This window comes from Tupaia chinensis, unplaced genomic scaffold (assembly GCF_000334495.1).
Source record: "Tupaia chinensis unplaced genomic scaffold, TupChi_1.0 Scaffold143697_1, whole genome shotgun sequence".
Taxonomy (NCBI): domain Eukaryota; kingdom Metazoa; phylum Chordata; class Mammalia; order Scandentia; family Tupaiidae; genus Tupaia; species Tupaia belangeri.
Window position 1 is genome coordinate 78,737 of NW_006203545.1, and position 5,904 is coordinate 84,640.

The 5,904-nt window shown below is 41.3% G+C and overlaps 1 protein-coding gene across 5 annotated transcripts in view; it reads left to right on the plus strand.

Annotated features, from left to right (window-relative positions):
* The window catches only part of LOC102475894 (cytochrome c oxidase subunit 7B2, mitochondrial), a 157,578-nt gene that overhangs the window by 14,887 nt on the left and 136,787 nt on the right, over window positions 1-5,904 (plus strand). For 4 of the 5 annotated variants that reach the window (XR_336884.1, XM_014582633.2, XM_006164720.3 and 1 more), the window contains exon 3: window positions 1,252-1,371. The gene's annotated coding sequence lies outside the window, so the exon portion shown is untranslated. The remainder of the gene's footprint in view (window positions 1-1,251; window positions 1,372-5,904) is intronic. The other variant, XM_027766796.1, reaches the window with a different exon arrangement.

Below are 5,904 nucleotides of genomic sequence, written 5' to 3' on the forward strand. Positions count from 1 at the left end.
TTTTTCCTATAGGGTGCATGTGGTCACCAGACAGACAGAGACAGAGAGAGACAGAAAGTGAGAAATCACCCCCCAGGGGGATGGCCACGCCGCAATCCTTTCTCCTCCATTCTCCTCTCGGGATCTTGGGTACGCACGCACACGTGCCCAGTCTGAGTTTAAGCCACTGGGTCCAGGACTTGAACTGCAGTCGACCATGTGGGAGTCCAGCGACATAGCCATTATGTCCACTGATGGTCCCTCAATTTCCCTTTTCTTTCTCTCTCTCTGGTTGAATTAAAAAAATAATAAATAAAAATTAAATACAAATAATTATTTAAAAAATGTTTTTCAGAAAATATTAGAGACTCAGTAACAAAGACAATGAAGGTTGAGACCAGCAGGTGGCATAATAGCTGGACTTTTGTGGTTCTAGTCCCAGACCCAGAAACTTAAAAACTCATAGTGGATGTGTGTTCATGCATGCCCAAGATCCCAAGAGGAGAATGGAAGAGAAGGGATTGCAGCCTTAATTCGCATGGGGTATGATTTCTCGCTTTGTCTCTCTGTCTCTCCAATGAGCATACAGGCCCTATAGCAAAAATCTCTTTTAAAAAATGACAATGAAGGCTAAAGCTCTAACTACATTAACACATGTCCAAAAGTTTTTAATGCTTCTATTATCATATAGACATGAAGAAAGTTTTTGCCTTAATATAGTTAATTTTTAGAACTATTTTTAAAAACAAATTTTGAATTGCACTCCTTATAGGTTCACCAAATATAAAATCTCAAAACCTCAAGAACACACATTTTAATTAATTATATTGCCCTTTCATTTATAAGAGTCCCAGTTTGGATAAAATATTATATGGTAATCATAGTTAGCATTCGGGCATGCTTTGGAGAGAGCAGGTATACCATAACAGACTTACGTGTGACTTGCTTTGGGTTGTAGGCAGTCTCAAAGTTCGCTCATGACCAAGTGGGATAAATGTGTGACTAGGTGGAAGAACAAGCATGCTTGCCAAGTGACTGCTACAACATGGAAGGAAAGACGTTCTCCACCAGAGCGGCTGCATTATGCCGGGTAGCGGAACACTAACGCTCAGCTCCGCAGTTCACTCTGTCCCGAGGGACCCATATTAGAACCACACCCCTAATGTCTCAGCTGTAGTACTATTTCCTATGGAGGCACCGCTCCGTTGTCTGATTGGCCAGTTTGGAAAGAGAAAGTGGGCCGTGTGACCCGCCCCTTTTTTTCCTCCTTAGCAGGCGCTGCCCACCGGAAGCGTGCCTTTGACTCCGCCCACTCCAGCATATAAAGGCGTAGCTGCGGACAGGACCCCAGCGCCATCTTCCTTCAGCGCGCGGCCAGGTGCGTCGAGGCGGGTAAGTTAGTCTGGTTCTGGGCGTCCCAAGGCAGTACGCCCACAGTTTTAAGCCGCCGTCTTCAATAGCTGCTGTAGAAACTCTACGTAAGTGTTCAGGTTTCCGTGCCGCTTCACCTGCATTTTCCATTTTCCTCACAGGAGAGCCAGAGGCCTCACGGGCCGGGCTCCCTCACATCCGGCGTGAGGACCTGGAAGGCCGGTGTTGCCCAGTGATGCTGCGGGTGTATGCTCCGGCTCTGCCAAGGCATCGCGCTGTGGCAGAAGCAGGCCAGGCCTACCACGACTTAGAGCTGTCATGGTTGTTGCGGCTTACAAGGGTTCTGTCCATTGGAGAGTGGCTGTTTTTTTTTTGTTTTTGTTTTTGTTTTTTTTTTTTTTTGAGAGTTTTTTGCTATAGGGCGCATGCGCTCGCCAGACAGACAGAGACAGAGAGACAGAAAGCGAGAAATCACCCCCCAGGGGGGATGGTCACGCCGCAATCCCTTCTCCATTCTCCTCTCAGGATCTTGGGCACGCATGCACACGCACCCGGCGTGAGTTTTAAACCGTCGGGTCTGGGACTTGAACCGTGGTCAGCTACATGGGAGTCCAGCGACATAGCCATTACGCTAACTGCTGGTCTTCTTTTTTTTTTTTTTTTTGAGTCGCAGTTTTTATATGAGCAAGGGTCCATGTTTTATAGAGGCAGGTGTGCATGTTCTGGACTGTAAGCCGGAAAGGCTGGAAGCCGACTTTGAGAAAGGACAAGTTTGACCAGGGGGTGCCGAGACACTCTTTTACATGGGTGCTGGTGAAATGACTGCTGCTGCTCGGCCCTGAAATGAGCGGGTAGACAAACTTCTGCCAAGACTGAGAGAAGGGTTCGATTTTAGTGTATTCTACATCCCAGCCATTTAGGGCTCCAGGTTTTGATACTGTGCTCAGCAGTACCTGCAGGGCATATTTAGTTCCGGGTCTGGCTAGGTGGTATAGAAAGTCTGATCAAATGCCTGGGACCAGCAGATGGCGTAATGGTTACATTGCCAGACTCCCACATAGTCGACCACAGTTCGAGTCCTGGATCTGGCAGCTTAAAACTCACACTGGGCCCACTCCCGTACTCAAAATCCCTAGAGGAGAATGGGAGAGAAGGGATTGCAGCATAGCCATCCCCACGGGGCGATTTCTCACTTTCCTTCTCTCTGTATCTCTCTCTTTGGCAAGTGCACGTGCCTTATAGCAAACATCTCCAGAAAGAAAAGAAAGGAAGAAAGACTGGTCAAATTCTGATACTCTTATCGTTTTGACTTCCCTTTAGACGAGAGCAGAAACTTCTGTAAGAACAAATCTTGGGATTATGTGATTTGTTCAGATGTTTTAAAAGTTGTTCTTACTACTTGATCTCAAGTTGGCTTTGATTTTGATAATTTTATGTGCTCTGATCACATAAAATTTGATTGCTGAATCCAAATTGTGACTCCCTGATAGGTGACTATGAATATCAAATTATGAAGATGGTATCAAATAAAAAAAGGAATGGGCAGGCAGACAGTGGCGTGGCAGAAAATTGTGACACTGTGCGGCTGACCCACATGGGCAAGTTCAATGTTCAAATGAGGAGACCTTCCTGAGTATGCTGAATGCATACATGCCTGTGCTCATTCATGGTTGAGGACTGGCTGAAGCTTGGGTTAGATTACCAGTGTCATGACCCTGTTGGGAGGCTCTGTTTTTGTCCCTGTCTCTCTCACAGAATAAACAAACTTTAGGAAAGGAATGGATGGGGCAGCTGGTGGTGGTAATTAAGGATCCTTTAATACATTGAAGATGAGAAAAAATAATAAAATTATTTTTAATATGAACACCAGTAACAAGAATGATGATTGGAATGTTTTGGTTCTAATTATGATTTTTTAAAGGAACTTGAGGTGCTGGAGTAGTTTAAAATTTATGCTTCAGTGTTCTTACAGAGTAATGGAAGAATGGAAACAAAAAATACAATCGGTTAGAACTGGAGGAAAAAGCACTTTTTTAAGGAGCAAACTTGAGAAATTAAAGACAGACTTAACAGAAGTGACAAGATGAGATTTGAAATGGAAGTAGTAGTGTGTAAGAGGGAATTGAGATTCAAGAAGATCTAAATGTTGTATGTCAGAATATTGGAAAAGGGAAACGGACTGAGTTGTTACTAGAATGAAGCAGGAGCCTGAGTTCCAAATTAATATAAACGGGAAAAGGCAAAATGTCAATGGAATGATTCCTTCAAAGAAGGTCAGGAAATTCGAAAATAGAGGTCACAAATCAGGGATGATGTTAAAAGTAATTTGAAATGCATCTTAAAGATTAGGGAAGACTAGGAAGATACAGAGACTACACAAAATATGCTTGGGGAATTTTCAAGGTAAGGTAGGCATTATAGGTTTTAATTATGAATATAATTTGTGCTCTGTAGAAATGTGCTCAAGAATTAGCACTCAAGACAAGCTCCAGCAAAGTGAGGCATTGAAAGAAACTAGGCAAAAAGGTAAATTTAGCTCAAGTTTGGATAGGCTCAATATTGGGCTGATAAGAAAAACGTTTCTCCATGGAATAGCCATTCTAGAAAGGGGGAAAGATTTGTTTGAACAGTAAATACTTTTAGTAAATTTAAAACTAAATAATTTGTTTCTGGTAGAGAAGATACTGGAATTTAAGAAATAGAGTATGTTAAAAGAAAGTAATGTCTAGAAAAAAATAACAAGGAAGGCAAATACTCATTTCCTAGCATTAATGCTGTATGTGTTGGAGAAGAGATAGAAATAATAAGCAGTTTAAGCAGTTAGGAACTCAGTTTCCTAAGTAGATTAAATATTAGGTTGTTTAGAAAATCATGATGTATTTTTCTATGTTTTTGTATGCAAAAATGTGTCATGACTTTCCCAATGACCCAATAGTTAAAAAAAAAACCTACAACTTTGGGCAAGGTGTAGTAGGATAGAAGACAAAAAAAGGCAAAACCTAGAGCCATATTTCATTGTTACAGAAAAATATGTAGCAGAAGAAAACACTGTTCAAAGACTGAAAAATTTAATGATGAAAGCCAGGGCCTAGAGGAACACTGGAAGAGGACTTCTCATTGGGTCCCTAGGGGCTTAGGCTTGAGAAGCATCAGTTGCAGCTTTAGTGTAGGAATGTGCTGAGAGTGATTTTCTAGCCGAAACAAATGGGATGAGAGAGAAACCCTCCCTAAGAGACAGGCTTCACCAGCTTAGCAATTCCATAGCAAGAGGCAATGGAAAGAGTCACTGTGGTATAGGATTGAAAGTATCTGCTTACTGGAGATAGTAGGCTCTGTTTTATAAGATGGAGTCCATGTCAACAGCACCTTAGTGCCAGAAACTGTGCCTTGCAGAAGATAGGGAATTGAAGCGATTTTAAGACGTGATGTAGTGGAAAGAAAATATACTTTAGGTAAAACCTAGTGATCTCAATTGAAAAATTTTAAACTTTTCTGCAAGGCAAGAATGTCTTAAATCTAATTCCCTTAGAGAAGTGACAGTATGCAAAATCCATTTTCCTCTCAGATATGAATTCATAGTCTCAAAATTAATCTATTAGTAGGAATTTGCTGGATTGTGTGCTACTTACATGAATGAACAAGCATTCTAGTGAGTCTGAAACCAAGAATATTTCCATGTTCCATTCTTCCTTTAGGTTTCATTAAACTCTGGTTTCTACGAATATAGTGTTCTTTGGGGTAACTATTCTGGGATCTGAGAATGGCTTGTACTTAAATTTCATGGGTATGGGGAAGAGTTTTGTTAAATTGATGTGTTGTTTTATTGTTTTGCAATGGTATATCCACATAGTTTAAAAAAAAAAAAAAACAGGGTGATGGGAAAAAGGTTACATTGACAAATCTTTCTCCCATCATTCATTTCTCTAGCCATCTCCTACAGGTTTTGTTTATTTTATTTATTTTTTTTTAAGAGGTTTTTGTCTTGGGGCACATGTACCTGCCTGAGATAGAGACAGTCGAGGAAAGTGAGAAATCCACCCCTTCCCCACCAGTGGGGATAGCTTTGCCATGATTCCTTCTCCTCCTGAGATCTTGAGTACTCATGCACGTACGCCCTGTGAGTTTCGAACCAGTAGGTCTGGGACTTGAACTTCAGTCGGCCATGTGAGAGTCTGGCGATGTAACTGCTACACCATCTACTGGACCTTTCTTTCTTTCTTTTCTTTCTTTTGTCCTTTCTTCCTTTCTTTCCTTCTCTTCTCTTCCCTTCCCTTCCCTTTCCTTCCCTTTCCTTTTTCCTTCCTTCCTTCCTTCCTTCCTTCCATAATGCCTTCTCAGTGCATGATACTGTCTTAGGTACTTAGCTCCTATTTAAAAAATAGTCCTACATTTTTTTTTTTTTTTTTGTTGAAAAGAGTTTTATTTATTTTTTCCCCCATCAAATGGTCTTGTAATTTTTGTTGGAAATCAATGGGTAATATGTATGCACATTTATTTCTGGAATATCAATTCTATTGCATTGATCGATCAGTACACACTGCACTGTCCTGATTG